An 18,037-nucleotide genomic window follows, 5' to 3' on the forward strand; every position below is an offset into this window, starting at 1 on the left:
AGAGAGAGAGAGAGAGAGAGAGAGAGAGAGAGAGAGAGAGAGAGAGACCAAGACAGAGAAATAGGCAGAGGAGATAGAAAGAGGTACAGATGGAGAGATAGAGAGGAGGGGAAAGAGAGAGACAGAGAGTCTGAAAGAGACAGAGAGAGAAGGGAGAGAGAGAGACTGACAGATAGAGAGGGATGAAAGAGACAGAAGAGAGGGGGGGCATGGGAGACAAAGAGATAAAGACAGAGAGACAGAGGAAGGAGGGAGAAAGAGAGACACAAAGAGAGACACAGACACACATACACACACAGAGAATAGTATAAACAAGGAAGAATTGTGTTCAAGTCCCCTCTTTAATACATACAGCTTATGTTACCCTGTACAAGTCACTTAACTTCTCAAAATTGCAGGCAATTCTCTAAAACTATAACTTCCTGCTTTCCTTTGATAGACATTTCTTCACTAGGAGTTCTTTAGGTCAATGAAATCATAGGTATGTATGGATTTCTCCCATTATAGTGTAAGTATTTTAAATTGCTTGTGTGCTGCCTTCCCCAAGCCTATAGAAAGGCAACATGCTGGGGCAGAGCCAAGATGGTAGAGAAAGGGAAATGACTCGCCTGAGTTCTCCCCAAATCCCTTCTGAACAACTTTAAATAATGCCATAAATATTCCTGGAATAGCAGAAAACACAATAGGATGGGATGAAATAATTTTCCAGACAAAGACAACTTAGGAGGTCAGCAGAAAAGGTCTATCACACCTCAGTGAAAGTAGAGCCTAGTCCAGTGCAGGCTTACAGACTGGTCCCCAGGAAAACAGGAGAAGGTCCTAGGAGCCACTGAATCAACAGGGATAGTAGCTGCTTCTAGCACTCTCAGCCCACAGACAATAAAGGGTTCAAATAACTAGTAAGAAGGAGACCACAGGGGTCTCTGATAGCACTGAGGCAAGACTCTTGCTTTGCTCATACTCAGATCTGGGTCTCAGTTCTGGGTGGTGGTTCCAGAGTGAGGAAGAGTGCTATCACACCAGAGCTTGTGGCTTCAGTGGAGCAAGGACTTTCATCAAATTTCTAGGGAACAAAAAGGGTATTTGTGGTAGCACAGTCCAGGAGAGTAGTAAACACACCTCTCCATAGGTCATACTACCTTAGAAGAACTGAAAAGTTACAGGTCCTTAGAAATATCTCTGAAAAGAGCTGCACAAATTGCCTGAAGCTCGGGACAGTGTGCCCTCCATCCTGGAAGCAGAACCCTACTTTAACAAAGAGTTAACAGCCAATAAATAAATTGTGAAGGGCAGAGTCAAGATGGCGTAGAAGAAACAAAAACTGGATTGAGGTCCCACTCCAATCACTTCCAATATATGTAAAAAATGATTCTAAACAAACTTTAGAGCTACAGAATCCACAAAGAGACAGACAGAAACAAATCTCCTGCTGAAGGAAGACTGGCAGATGGACAGGAAGGGTCTATCACACTAAGCTGGGAGTTGAGCCCAATCCACTGTGAGACGTGGTTCCGGTCCCAGGGCATCCTCAAACCAGAAGGCCAGCTGGAGCAGACTTCAGGAGAGTGAATCACCATCAGCAGCAGTGGTTTCCAGACTTCTCAACCCATAAATGGCAAAGACAAAGTAAAAGGTCAGTGTGGAACTCATTTGGAATGGTAGGGATGGAAGAGCATGGCCAGGATCCAGCCCCTAAGGCTAGAAGTGGTCAGATGCACAGTGGCTGTGCAGCCACTCAGCGTGGCTGCCTCAGGAGCTCCTGCCCTGCAGATACTAGGGGGACCAAGCAATTATTCAGAGGGTAATCACTGTTGCTTTGACCTGCTCTGGATCATGGTCTTGGGTGGTACTCCTGGGGTATGTGGCCAGTGAGCCAGAGCTTGTAGGGGCTGTAGAGAGGGTGCCTTCCTAAAAGCTCTGGCAGCAGTGAAAACCACAGCGATTTGGGACAAACCTTTTTCCATTCTGGAAGCAGAGTTCTACTATGAGAAAGAGCTCAAAAGTCAAGTAATTGGCTGGCAAGATGAGCAAGCAATGGAAGCAAAAAAAGACAAAAGAATACTTTTTTTGATGACAAAAAGGATAAAAGCATGGAGTGGGAGGAAGACAACAAAGCCAGAATTCCTGCATCAAAAGCGTCGAAGAAAAATATGAATTGGTTACAGGTCATGGAGGAGTTCAAGAAGGATATTGAAAATTAAGTAAGAGAAGTGGAGGAAAAATTGTGAAGAGAAATGAAATGATGCAAGAAAATAGTGAAAAATGAGTCATTTCCTGCTAAAGGAGACCCAAAAATACACTGAAGAAAATAACACCTTAAAAATAAACTAACTCAAATAGCAAAAGAGACCCAAAAAGGTAATGAGGAGAAGAATGCCTTAAAAAGCTGAATTTGCCAAATGGAAAAGGAATTTCGAAAACTCACTGAAGAGAATAACTCCTTCAAAATTAGATTCGAGCAATTGGAAGCTAATGACTTTATGAGAAATCAAGATACTATAAACAGATCCAAATAAATGAAAAAATAGAAGGCAATGTGAACTTTTTAATTGGAAAAACCACTCACCTGGAAAATAGATCCAGGAGAGATAATTTAAAAATTATTGGACTACCTGAAAGTCATGACCAAAAAATAGCTTAGACAACATCTTTCAAGAAATTATCAACCAAAATTGCCCTGATATTTTAGAACCAGAGGGCAAAATAGAAAAAGAAAGAATTCACTAATTGCCTCTTGAAAAAGATCAGGAAAAGAAAACTCCTAAGACTATTATAGCCAAATACCATAATTCCCAGGTCAAGGAGAAAATACTTCAAGCAGTCAGAAAGAAACAATTTGAGTACTGTGGAAACACAATCAGGATAACACAAGACCTAGCATCTTCTAAATTAAGGGATCAAAGGGCTTGGAATATGATATTCCAGATGTCAAAGGAGCTAGGAATAAAACCAAGAATCACCTACCCAGCAAAACTCAGTATAATGCTACAGGGAAAAAATATGGTCATTCAATGAAATAGAAGATTTCCAAGCATTCTTGATGAAAAAACCAGAGCTAAACAGAAAATTTGATTTTCAAATATAAGAAGCAAGGGAAGCATGAGAAGTTAAACAGGAAAAAGAAATCATAAATAACTTATTAAAGTTGAACTATTAATATCCCACATGGAAAAATGACAATTGTAACTCATAAGACTTTTCTCAGTATTAGGATAGTTGAAGAGAATATATATGCGTGTGTGTATATATATTTATGTATATGTACATATACATATATATGTTTAGGAGGGTGTATGTGTGCATAAATATATGTGTGAGCGTGTGCACATGTATGTTCATGTACACATAGAGGGCAAAGGATGAGTTGAATATGGAGGGATGATATCTAAAAAATAAAATTTAAAGGTGAGAGAGGAATTTATTGGGAGGAGAAAGGCATAGATTAGGGCAAATTATCTCAAGTAAAAGAGGCAAGAAAAAGCTATTACAATGAAGCAGGAAGAGCAGGAAGGTGAAAGAGAATGGGACAACCTGATTCTCATTGAAGTCAGCTTAATGAGGGAATAACATACATGCTCAATTGGGTATTTTACTGTACAGGAAAATAGGGTGGTAGGGAATAAGAGGGTGCATGATAGAAGGGAGGACACTTTGGGGGAGAGGGTAGTTAGAAGCAAATATTTTTGAAAAGGGATAGGGTCAAAGGAGAAAAATAAAACAAATGGAGGGCAGGATAAGATGGAGGGAAATATAGTTAGTCTTTCACAATATAGCTACTATGAAAATGATTTGGGTAACTATACATGTACAACCTTTATTGATTTGTTTATCTTCCAAGTGGGGGTGGGTGAGGAGGGAAGAAGGGAAAAAATCTGGAACCCAAAGTTTTAAAAACAAATTTAAAAAAATGTTTTTACATGCAACTGGGAAATAAGATATACAGGAACTGGGGTATAGAAATCCATTTTGCCCTCCTTGAAAGTTGTGGGGTTTGGGGGGGGATAAAAGAGAGAACAGATTGGGGGAAAGGGTATTCAGTAGGCTTGCTATTATGGGGTGAGGGGTTAGGGGAAAGATGGGAAGAAAAAAATGTAACTCAAAATTTTATAGAAATGAATGTTGAAAACTAAAACTAAAGAAATAAACCGAAAAGTTAAAAAAAATTTAAAAAGTAATAGACTGGAAAAATGGGCAAAAAACAGAAAAAAATTGTTACCATAGAAAGTTACTACAGGGACAAGGAAGATCAAAACACACACTCAGAAAAAGATAACCAAGTCAAAGATCCTACATCCAAAACCATACAAATATAAATTGGTCTTAGGGCATGGAAGAGCTCAAAAAGGATTTTGAAAATCAAATAAGAGAAGCAGAGGAAAAATTAAGAAGCAAAAGGAGAGGGATGTAAGAAAATCATCAAAAATGAGTCAACAGCTTGGTAAAGGAGGCACAAAAATATTCAAGAAAGTAACACCTTAAAAATAAACTAGGCTAAATATTAAAAGAAGTAAAAAAAAAGAGGAGGAGAATACCTTAAGAAGCTGAATTGGCCAAATGGAAAAAGAGGCACAAATATTCACTGAAAAAAAGAACTCCTTAAAAAGTAGAATTGACCAAATGGAAAAGGAGGGAAAAAAAACTCATTGAAGAAAACAATTCTTTAAAAATTAGAATAGAGCAAACGGAAGCTAATGACTTTACAAAAAAATAAAGAAATGATGAAAGAAAACAAAAAATGAAAAAATAGAAGATAATATGAATTATCTTATTGGAAAACCAACTGACCTAGAAAATAGATTCAGTAGAGTTTATTTTAAAATTGTTGAACTACCTGAAAACTATATCTAGGAAAACTATGCTGATATTCTAGAACCAGAAGGTAAAATAGAAGTTGTAAGAATCCACCAATCACTTACTGAAAGAGATAAAAATGAAAACTCCCAGTAATATTATAACCAAACTCCAGAGCTCTCAGGTCAAGGAGATAATATTGCAAGCAATCAGAAATCACAGTCAGGATCACGCAAAATTTATCAGCCTCCAAGTTAAGGGATTGGAGGGTTTGGAGCGTGATATTTAGGAGGACAAAGAAGGTAAGAAGACAACCAAGAGTCATCTACCCAGAAAAACAGAGTATAATCTTTCAGGGGGAAATGGATATTCAATGAGATAGAGGATTTTCAAGCATTCTTGATGAAAAGATCAGATCTGAATAGAAAATTTGACTTTCAAATACAAGACCCAATAGATATATAAAAAGGTAAACAGAAAAGCAAAATCTTAATAAGGTTAAACTGTTTACATTCTTCCATGGGAAGATGAACTCATAAGAACTTTCTCATTATTAGGGCAGTTAGAAGGAGTATATGTAGACAGAGGGCATAGGTGTAAGTTCAATATGAAGGGATAATATCTTAAAAAATAAAATTAAGAGGAGAAAGAATAATATACTGGGGAAAAAGGGAAAGGGATAATTAGAAATTATCTCACATAAAAGAAGCAAGTAAAAGTGTTTACACCAGAGGGGCAGAAGGGGGAGGTAAGGTGGAGTGAGTAAACCTTACTTTTATCAGAATCGGTTCAGAGGAAATAACATACATGCTCAATTGGGTATAGAAATCTTTCTTACCCTATATGAAAGTAGGAGGGGAAGGGGATAAAAGATGGGGATAGGGATAATAGAAGGGAAGGCAGATTGGGGTAGTGAGTAGTTGGAAGCAAAACACTCTTGAGGAGGGATAGAGTGAAGGAGAGGGAGAATAGAAGAAATGGAGGGAGTAAGAATAATATGGAGGGAAATACAATTAACAATAGTAACTGTGATAAAAAAAAAAATTAGAAACAAATTCCTCTGATAAAGGCCTTCATAGAGAACAGAGTCAAATTTATAAAAATAAGAGCCATTCCTCAATTGATAAATGATCAAAAGATATGAAGTTTCCAGATACAGCAATCGAAGTTTTCTATAGCCATATGAAAAAATGCTCTGACTCCCTGATTGGAGAAGTGCATATTAAAATAATTCTGAGATACTACCTCATACTTATTGGATTAGTTAATAGGACAGGAAAGGAAAATGACAAATGTTGGAGGGAATGTGAGAAAAATGAGACATTAATGCACTGTTGGTGGAGTTGTGAACTGGTTCAACCATTTTGTTAAGCAATTTGGAACTATACCCGAAGGGCTATAAAACCATGGATACCCTTTGACCTAGCAATACCACTACTAGTGGTATTGATATAGTATAGATATATACCATATCCCAAAAGATATTAAAAAAAAAGGAAAAGGACCTATATGTACAAAAATAGAGTGGCTCTTTGCTGGGAGTAAAGAATTAGAAGCTGAGGGGATGCCCATCAATTGGGGAATGGCTGAACAAATTATGCTATGTGATTATTGTGGGAAACTATTGTGCCATAAGAAATGATGAGCAGGATACTCTCAGAAAAACCTTGAAAGACCTATGTGAGCTGATGCAAAGTGCAATGTGCTATGTACAAAGTAACAGCAATATTGTAAGATGATCAGCTGTGAATGACTTAGCTATTTTCAGTAATACAATGATCCAAGACAACTCCAAAGGACTTATGATGAAAAATGCTTTCCATTCCCAGAGAAAGAACTGATGGTGCCTGAATACATATTGAAGCATACTTTTTTAACTTTATTTTTCTTGAGGGTTTTTTAACCATGTTTTCTTTCACAACACAATGATATGGAAATGTTTTGTATGACTATAAATGTATAACCTATGTTGAATTGCTTGCCTTCTCAATGAGGGGAGGTAGTATAGGGAGGGAAGTAGGAAGAGAATTTGAAATCCAAAGTTTTAAAAATATACCTTAAAATTGTTTTTGCATGTAACTGGGAAAAACAAAATGCTAAATAATATTTTTTTAGAAAAGAAGAAAAAAAAGTGTCACATATAATAGGCTACTAATGTAGAAATGACAGGACTTGACAAGGGATTGGATGTGCAAGGGAGATAGTGAAGAGTCAAGAATGACTCCTAGGTGTTAAGCTTGGGTAATTGGGAAGATGGTGGCAACCTCAACAGCCACAGGGAAGTTAGGAAGAGAGGGGGGATTTTTGAAGGGAAAGATTACACCTTCTGTTTGAAATTGAAGATATCTTTGGAATGACCGCTTTTAGATATCTGTTGGAGACATAAAACTGGAGGTCAGGAAAGAGGCTAAGACTGGATCAGTCAATTAGAAAGTCATCTGCATAGAGATGATGGGAGTTGATGAGATCACCAAGTAAAACTGTACAAAAGAAGTGGATCCATGGATGAAGATCCTGAAAAGGAGTCAAAGAAGGAGGGGTTAAATAGCTATGAGGAGAGCCAAAAGTAGCTTCATTCAATCCTAGATCATCAAGAAAGTCAACTTGGTTTATCTGTAAAAATGACTTAAATTTAATAAAAAGGGAATCAGCTGAGATAAATACAGCTTATTAACCCAGAAATGCCTCATTTGTTTGATACCAGAGTAATTGCTTATTGAGCCACTGTTTAGAAAGGTCATTGATATGCTATAGAGCCCCTAGAGGAGGAAAGCCCAGATGGTGACAATAGCTTTCATACTGTGTAAAGTACTGGCTGAAGGAAATGAGACTATTTATCCTTAAGAAGAGTATAACTGGGTGTATTGGGAGCAGGAGTACAGGCTGGAATGGAGGTGACACTAAGGGCACCAGAGAGCTGTCATCAAGGAACTGAAAGCTTGTCTTATGGAGGGTGGTAGAACCAAAAGGGATGGGTGGAATGTGAGAAGTGACAAATAAAGGCCTGAAGTCAGGAGAAACTTTCTTGTGATGATAGCTGCCCTAATATAGCACAGGCCACCCCAGAAGGTAAGGGACTCCCCCCGCCCCCGACTGGAGTCTATCAAGCAAAGAATGGAGACCCTCTGGTTGGAAATGCTGCAAAGGGAAGCTTAGTTCATCCAAGAGTTAGACCAGATGTAACTTGAAATCTCCCTCTGGGTAATTGATGTACAACTTGCTCCATCATAAAGCATGATAAATACTAAGGAACAACAAATTGTAAGACATGATTGGCTATTCCAGGGTAGACATGACTTAGGTTAGTTTCTGTGTAATTTCTATTAGATATTGAATAAAATAAGATACTTGTAGGTTATTCAACAGTTAACATAAGTAAATTTAAAAGCCATTAAACAAGAATATTCATCCATGACACCATAAGCTGATTTAGTTGGTGAAGGTCCAATGCTTTTGAGATGTCCATGGTTATCCAGTCAAACATCAAAGAGAGGCTGGAGCTCCCTGTGGCTATTTTGTACTCAGACAACCACTCTGGAATCGTCAGTATCTTGAACAATTAGATTTCTAAGCCAGTGAAATCAATGGTCTAAGTCAATAGTTTTAACTTGTTTTAAGGGGAAAAAATAGCTTAACTTGGACATTACACTCACTACAATAATGTAGAGATGCCTGTTATTCTTGACTATCTTGACTGCATAACTCCCAGAGATTCCTAGTGAAGAAGGAAGAGTAACTAGATTTTTGTGTATGCCAGGATCATTAAAAAATTCTCTGCTGGTCTCTCTTCCTGAATGAATTGTATTTAATCCAAACCTAAAGGAAAGTAGTAATTCAGACAAATAGGACAAGGTATGAGAACAGATAATAGAGATGATAGAGAACTAACTACAAAGACAGAGACAGATATAGGTTAAGTATACACACACACACAAAGACACATATATGTATATACACACAAAGACACATACATATATGTATACATATATAATAGCTAATCTATATAATACATATATGTATATGTTAGAAATTTAGATATAGGAGATAGTGTGATGCAGTAGAGAGTTAGAGTTAAGAAGACCTGGTTTGAAATACCCCACACCTGTCTAATACCTTTAATTTTTATGCATGGCCAATAGATATGCCACATTCTATCTGTGTGACAACAGGTAAATCACTGAACTTCTCTGGGCCTCTGTCTCTTCAGAGTGATAGACTAGATGAATGTCCCTCCCAACTCTAAATCTATAATGGTGTCTTCAATGTAGGGAGATTCTGACATAAAAATTGCATATATGAGTACACACATACACACATTTACATTAGATGACCTTTAAGATGCTTTCTCTCTCTTTCTGTCTCTGTATCTCTGTCTCTCTATGTATCTCTTTCTGTCTCTCTCTGTATCTCATTTTGTCTCTCTGTCTCTGTCTCTCTCTCTCTCTGTCTCTCTCTCTGTCTCTCTCTCTCTCTGTCTCTCTCTCTGTCTCTCTCTCTGTCTCTCTGTCTCTCTCTCTCTCTCTGTCTCTCTCTCTCTCTCTCTCTCTCTGTGTCTCTCTCTGTCTCTCTCTTTCTCTCTCTCCACATCATATCTACAATCTTGATCTGGAACTATGATTCCATTGAATAAAGAATTGTTCAAGGTCACATAAGTATTAGAAAATAATTTGGGCCTCTGAGAGGTTAAGCAGCTTATCTGTGAGTCACACAATTGTTATGTGTTAGGGGTAGGACTTGAACCTTGGTCTTCCTAAGTCTAAAGCTGACATAATATCCATTATGCCATATTACCTCTCTTGTGTGTGTGTTGTGTGTGTATGTGTATCATATATCTACAATGATATTTTGCAAATGAAATGTTAGACTGTAAAATATGAGAGCATAAGAAGAACAGTTGGCTTCATAAGTGAGGATTGAGAAATGAGGTTTCCTGACAAACTGCAATTGTCAGTCACAAATTAAACATATCTTTTCTACCAGGTCCTAATAATGGTCCTGGAGGCTCCTAAGAATTCCCTTGCTATTAGTCTTCCCTAGATGGATCCATCTAAGTGCAAGAATTGGTAGTCTATTGGACATGACAAATAATCAGTTTTCTTATTTATACTATCCTATATTGCTTATAACTTGCATGTAGTACAATTGGGAAAAAAATAAAACCTTGAGTGTCATTTTAAATTAAATCATAAAAATACCACCAAAGGTTGAAAGTTATACTTGTGCAACTCCAGAAATAATGTAGCATACTTATACATGTGCTATTGTTGAAGTCAAAGGCCATCTGTTAGACCTTTAAATTTTGTGTATATATATATGTATGTTTGTATACAACATACATATATATATATATATGCACACACAAATATATGTAATGTGTGTCTGTGTGTTGTTGGTCTCCATGACCACATTTGGCAAAAATACTGAAGTGGTTTGCTATTTCCTTCTCCAATATATACATATATGTTTATATAAATGTGTATGTATATATTCACATGTAAATACATATGTATTTATTTATTTTAAAGCAATTGGGGTTAAGTAACTTGCTCAAGGTTACACGGCCAGTTATTTCTGGGTGTGGTGCTAAGTGTCTGAGCCCGGATTCGATCCCAGGTCATCCCAACTCTGGGGCTGGTGCTCTTACTCATTGAGCCACCTGGCCACCCCTAAGCAATTGGGTTAAGTAACTTGCTCAAGGTTACACGGCCAGGTGTTTCTTGGTGGGTGCTAAGTGTCTGAGCCCGGATTCGGTTCCAGATCATCCCAAATCTGGGGCCTGTGCTCTTACTCACTGTGCTACCTGGCTGCCCCCATACATATGTATTTAAAAGAGGTAACTGTATTCTATGAAAAATTATATCAAAATTAGGGAACAAATTAGCATCATGAGAGATGGATGTCGGTGAATTAATTCTATTTAACATGCATTTCCACTTTTATCTAGATATATATTCAAAAATAGTACTGGAGATTGTATTAGCAGTGATAGAGAATTAAAATATATCTAGCAAGTGACAGATTAATTATTGTATCCATACAATTATTATTGTCTCAACAAGTTATTCTAAAATAATTTGGAGATATAGCATCAAAGTATGTTAAACAGATACTTTCATAGTTAATACTTTCACACAACTCCATAATTACAAAAAACACAAAAAGCAAAATGCCACCACCACCAACAACTCCAAACACCAGATGGTGTTAGTGAACAAGACAGGCATACTGATCTATCAGTCATTCTCTGAGTCAGCCTATACTATTGAGCAGGCTTGCACAATTTGCTACTCTTCTCTTCTTGTGGGTAGATCTTCTCTCCTAGAAGGCATTGCTCCTTCAGTCATGTCTTTCCCTTTCAAGTACATCTCAGTATTTCAAGGCAAAGGGAAAAAAAAATTGGCTGCCACTTCACTTGTTTACCCACCACGGTGACTAAGAGTATCCCAGGATCATCTGGTCCTGAGGATTTTTCTTTCTCATTTAAATTATCATCTCTCCTAATGATTGGTTCCCCATCTAAAAAGCCAACTCTAATTTGAATTTTATAGAAATAAACAACAATATTTTAAAATCTCTTCCTTTTTTCCCTCATCTTTGTGCCTAATATCTTTTATGAAGTCATGCAAATGCAACTGACATTTTTAGCTATCCTTTTTTGATGGGATCCCCAAAAGGATGACCCAAATAATGTAAGGGTAGAAATGATTCCAACTCTCAGCCACTTAGGCTACAGCCAGTAGGAGAAAGAGATGAAATTACTATGGCTAACCCACTCTATAATGAGGATAGTTTAAGATAGAGAATAAGTGAGATTAGGTAAGTGAAGGGAGGGGCTTTCCAGTGACAGTACCACCAGAGTTACCATGCACTCTTAGTCCCAGCACTGTTCTAAGTCCTCTATCTCAACATCTTTATCCCTCGACAGGCCTCCCAAACCCAGCCAGAGGGAATTGTTGATCTTGATGTTAGCTCAACCCCTTGAGTTTGGACTCTTCTGAAAATGGAAACCCCTCCATTCTCAGCCTGTACTGATTCTCTTTATCATTCTTGTTTCCATAAGTTTCTTCTGCCTCAAGTTCAGGACTAAAATCTGAGGAAATTATGGAGAAGACACTGGGAGATATCTGTTCAAACCCATAACCATAATTCCATCTCCTCCATTTTTTTGGTCTTCAAATCTCCTTGGCAATACATATAAAAAGTATAATCAAGGTACATTTATGACACTTCATTTGAACCTTTCCTCTGGCCTCATCACATTCAAGATTGTTTTATTCTTATTTGTATTCATATCTTATCTTCCCCTACTAAATTATTAACTCATTGAAGGAAGAAACTGAAGTGTTTTTCAAACTTTGCATCACTGCATCATCTTGTCACTGTAAAGCTACATAAATATAATTGTTCCAGTATCTTGGATAAAAATGCAACTTGTTATTAGACAATCATGGGAACTATGTTTCATAATCTAGGAAAATGTCAAGTACTGGTTTATGGGTATAGTAGAAAGATCCCCAAAATTCAATCAGAAAATCTGGGTTTGAACCTGAAACTCCGTGTGACCTTGGGCAAGTCTTTTGATAATAGCTCAAATTTATATAACATCTTAATGTCTGAAAATATTTTTATTAACATAATCTCTGTTGATTATCATAACAACCCTGCGAGGTAAGTACTGTTTTTATCTGTTTCTAAATAAATATGGAGGTACCAAGACATTTTAACTTAAATCCTACAGTTAGTAAGTATCTCAGGAAGAGTTCAAACCCAGATATTCCTGACTCTAAATATAGTGCCCTATCTGTAATGCCACACCATCTGAGTCTCGGTTTCCTTCTTTGTAATAAGGGGAAGAGAATGTCTGCACTGCCTTCTTCATGGGGTCAAAAGGAAACACATTTAAAAAATATTACACAGATTTTAAACCTACTTTTCTTTACTTAGTGTATAAATAGAATGAGAAAAGGTTAGCCATTGAAAGCCAAATAGTACAAGACTAACTCCAGCAGAGGTCAGTTATTTATCCCTCAGGAACTATTTCAGATACATGATTCTGAATCCTGTTCTGTATGGCCTGCATATATAGAACATATCTAATAAAAAGAGAAATATTAATTTCAACATTCAAAGCGACCTCTGGTGCCTCCTATTTCTGAAACCTTTCCTGATATTCCCAGTAAATAATAACTTACATTCACATATTACTTGTTATGGAGCATTTTATAATTATTTCATTTGATTCAGACAAAATTGGATGCTATTATTATCTTCATTTTACAGATGAGAATACTGAGGCAAACTGAGGTTAAGTGATTTATCCAGGTGACACAGAGAGCAAATGTCTGAGGCCAGATTTGGACTCTGATCTTCCTGACTCTAGACCTGGCACTCTGTCCATTGTACCACCAAACTGCCTTAACATAAACCACCTAGCATGCCAACAAATATAATATTTCTCTCTTTTTTTCCAGTACTTACAGCTCTTCATCTAGGCTTCTCCTTTGATCTTTTCAGGTCCAATATAATTCCATCCTCATTTGCATTCATATCTTATCCTCCCCTATTAAATTACAATCTTCTTCAAAGTAGAAACTGGGCCATTTTTCAAACCTCGAATCATCAGTGCCTAGTTTGGTACCTGGCTCATAGTAAAAGATACCAAATATCTTCTGAATTAAATTCAGTCTCTTATTCCTCACAGACTTTGCCTTATTGATTTATTTTCCCACTCAAACTTAGTGGCAAGGACTCAAATAAGCACATTCTAGGGTAATTCATACAGTGTCTTACTATACAGCAGAAACCTGGAAGTGACTAAATATTCCTTCCATAAGGTTGGAATGATCTCAGGATTACTTGTGTCTGTCATCTCAGGTAGTGTTTTTTAGATTAAGTTGACAGTTTGAGGTTTGACACAATAATGTGGGAAAGTCTTCATTTTACTCCATCTGCCTTGTAAGTGGCCATTTACACACAAGACATAAGGTTTATTTGCTCCATTGCCATTGCACTCTCAGTTTTTACTCAGTTTGCAACTTGGAACCACTTTACTTTTTGAGTTTTTCCAGATACTCGCTAAGTACATGTCCAAAGTAGCCATTGCCTAGGCCCTGCAAGAACCCTGATGCCTAATTGTAAAACTTGACACGGGCTGTACACTTCTGTTCTTAGCCTGTCATATTGCATGTCGTATCTTATACTTTGATCCAAAATCAGGTTCCCTACCTGAAAGATGTTTACTAATTTATAACAGCCAAATCTCAGATAGTCCAGTGGTTGAGATGACAACCAGAAGTTTGACTACCTCTTCCTAATGCATCTGGATCCTCTCAGCTCTGCACTGGGCTAGAAATATTGATGGGGATGGTTCTTAGACTGTTTTGACTCTGCTACATTTGGTGCCATTTGAAACCAAGGACACAAAATTAAGTTTAATTTAAAATGTTAAACTTTTTTTATATGTTAGGAATCTGCAGAATTGGGGATTTAGTAAAACAATGGAAGAAAAATATGAGTAGGTTCTGACTTTATTAAAGCAGTTCCTTTAGCCTTGATGCTAATTTTAGACATAATTCAGGACTGGGGAAAAAAGGGAAGTGAGAAAATTGAAAATTACTAGAAGTTATTGAAGCCAAACTCCTCATAAGTCTCCAAATTTAGGATAAAAATAATAAACTTCATATGGGCAGTGTTGGCTAGGGAGTCGGAGCCAGAGAATGGATATGGGGTTCTGGAACTTCTCTGACTCATAATCTTGGGCCTGCTACTGACTTCCTGTATGTTAGGCAAATCATCTAATCTCTCTATGATCCTTTAAAAACAATCACAATACTTACCTCTATCTGTGAGGTTCTATGGGAATTAGTTAATGTTTGGAGTATGCAAAGTAATTTCAAGCAAAACTAGAAGGACATCTGTAGTTGAACTAACACTATTGGGACCCTTTCTGCTTTCACAGAATCAAATACTGTTACAAAGGCTTGGTCTTAAAAGCCTTAAATTAGAGTTTCCATCTGAGGCAAAGTTAAAAATAATTATTATGAAAGAAAGAATCTTGGATTTCAGCACTATTTGCTGATACAGTCCTTAGATGCAAAATTCAGCTCTACAGATGTAGAAAAGACTGGAGAATTCAAAATGACACGATTCCCCTCTACCCCCTAACAAAAATTACTAGCAAATTTAGAAACATAACATTGCACTTAAAATACTCTGTATGCATGTATACAGATTTGTGTGACATTTTTTCCTCATGCTATTTTTCCTCTTCTTTGCCAGGTAACTGGCCATCTGGGTGTCTGGGAAGAAGCAGAAGGGAGGGCTGAACTCACTATATTTAACCTTATTTCATCACCTTCTCTAGTTTATTTAAAGGGGGAAAAACTTGGGAGTTGCTATGAAGCAACAGTAACAAAAGCAAGAACATTGAGCGTGTTATTGTTTGTCAATAGCAAATTAAAAGTTATCATTGACTATGAGAACTTCATGAGTGGACAACATAAACCCTGACTATGACTGACCTCATTTAAAGCTGATAGCTTTCATATGAACTGTTACTTGAGATGGTGACATAGTTCTTTTTAGGGAAGAAGAATGCACATGGGATTGTCAGGAGTTAGGCAGTTAGCAAACATTTTATTAAGCATATATTTTATGCTCGAGCCCGAGGATGCAAAGGGAAGCAAGATAGCTCCTGCTCTCAAGGAGTTCACAGGTTAGAGAGGAGATAGAATGTAGTCAACCATTCACACACTAGCTGTATATAGGAGAAACTGACCATAACAAACAGAGGGAAGACTGTCGTTAAGGGTGGGGATCAGAAAAAAAAAACTACTTGTAGTAAATGGAATTATATCTGGGACCTTAAGGAAGTCAGGAAAACTGGAGGCAAAGATGAAAGGAGAATGCCAGTCATGGAGGTTGGCCAATGAAAATGTCTAGAGTCAGGAAATAAATTGTCTTGTATAAGTAACAGCAAAAAGACCTACTGGTGTTAATTACATCACAGAGTACATGGGGGTGAGTAAGATGCAAGAAGACTGGAAAGGAGAAGAGGGTCAGGTTATAAAGGCTTTGAATACCAAAGGGAGGATTCTATATTTGATCGTAAGGGAAGCACTGGAGTAAATTGGATTGCAGTGTTTGTTTGTGTGTGTGTGTGTGTGTGTGTGTGACATGGTCATATATGAACTTTAGGAAGATCACTTTGACAGCTGAGTGGAGGATGGGCTGCAGTAGTCTTGAGGTAAAGGCATTAACTATTGCAATAGTCCAGGTTTGAGGTAATGAGAGTATTCACCAGGATGATAGCATTATTAGAGGGAGAAGGAAGAGTATACAATAGATAGTGGGAAGATAGAGTCAACAGGACTTGGAAACTCTTTGGATAAGGGGAGAAAGAAAGTTGAAGGTGACTTCTAGGTTGTGAGTCAGGGTGATTGGGATAGAGCCCAGGAGGACACCTATGGTTAGCAGGCATGAATTGGAAGAAGCTCTAGCAAAGGAGACTGAGAAGGAGTGATTATATATGTAGTAAGAGAACTAGGAGAGAATACTGTCATGGCAATATTGAGAAATCAAATTACCAACAAGGAGAGAGTGATCAACAATGCCAGAGATTAAAAAAAGTATGAGAATTAAGGAAAAGGACATTTGATTTCATAATTAAGAGATAGGATTGAGGCAGAGCCAAGATAGCAGAGTAGAAGCACAAACTTGGTGTGGGCTCCCACTCCAATCACTTCCAATACATGTAAAACAATGACTCTACAGAACCCACAAAGTGACAGAGAGAAACAAATCTCCCACTGAAGGAAGCCTGGCAGGCTGACAGGAAGGGTCTATCACACTAATCTGGGAGCTGAGTGAAGGCCCGCATTAGCCCCGGGGCAGCCCCAACTGGTGGTAGCCTGAGCAGACTTCAGGAGGGTGAATCATCAGTAGCTCTGACAGTTTCCAGAATTCTGAACTCACAAACTCCAGAGACAAAGTAAAAGGTCAGTGTGGAACTCTGTTGGAACAGGAAGGGGGGGGGGGACTGGAGAGTGCTGTCCAGCCCCTGCCCTCAGGGTAAGAAGTGGCCAGAGGCATGGCTGCTTCCACAGCTCCTGGCCTTCATCTCTTGGGGGGCCAAGTACCATTAAGAGGATCTGGATTGTGGTCTTGGGTGGTGGTCCTGGGCTATGTGACCAGTGAGCCAGAGATTTTAGGGGCTGTAGAGAGGGCACCCTCCTGATAGCTCTGAAAGCTGTGAAAACCCCAGTGATTTGGGACAATGCTCTTTCTATTCTGGAAGCAGAGTTCTAATGTGGCAAAGAGCTCAAACATTAAGCAATTGGCTGGCAATATGAGCAAGCAACAGAAGCACAAACAGACGATAGAATCCTTTTTGGGGAACAGAAAGGATCAAGGAATGGAGTGGGAAGAATACATAGAAGTCAGAACTCCTGTATCAAAAGCCTCCAAGAAAAATATGAACTGTTTGCTGGCCATGGAGGACCTCAAGAAGGATTTTGAAAATCAAATAAGAGAAGTGGAGGAAAAATTGGTAAAAGAAATGAGAATGATGCAAGAAAATCATGAAAAACAATTCAACATCCTGCTAAAGGAGATTAAAAAATACACTGAAGAAAATAACACCCTAAAAAATAGACTAACTCAAATGGCAAAAGAGGCCCAAAAAGCCAATGAGAAGAATGCCTTAAAAAGCTGAATTTTCCAGATGGAAAAAAAGAATTTCAAAAACTCACTGAAGAGAATAACTCCTTCAAAGTTGGAAGCTAATGACTTTATGAGAAATCAAGATACTATAAAACAGGAGCGGCTAGGTGGCACAGTGAATGGAGCACAGGCCCTGGAGTCAGAAGGACCTGAGTTCAAATCTGACCTCAGACATTTAACACACAAACTGGCTATGTGACCTTGGGCAAGTCACTTAACCCCAATTGTCCTAAAAAAAAAAAGATACTATAAAACAGATCCAAACAAATGAAAAAAATAGAAGGCAATGTGAAATATCACATTGGATAATGTGATAGTAATGGAATATAAAGATCCCCCTGTATTGGCTTGGTTTTCAAATTGATTGTGTTAAAACCCAGAGCTTGTGAATCCCACTTGTGGGATGGACTTGTTGACGTGAAAAGAGAGGGCTGAACTGGGAGGAGCTGGTGACGTAAATTTAGAGAGACACAAGAAAAGAGAGGCAGAAGAACTTTTTGGAGGCAGAAAGAGACTGAGAGGATTG

Source organism: Petaurus breviceps, unplaced genomic scaffold (assembly GCF_028583685.1).
Source record: "Petaurus breviceps papuanus isolate PSGF00001 unplaced genomic scaffold, PetGlider_PUasm1.0 90897, whole genome shotgun sequence".
In the NCBI taxonomy this organism is placed as follows: domain Eukaryota; kingdom Metazoa; phylum Chordata; class Mammalia; order Diprotodontia; family Petauridae; genus Petaurus; species Petaurus breviceps.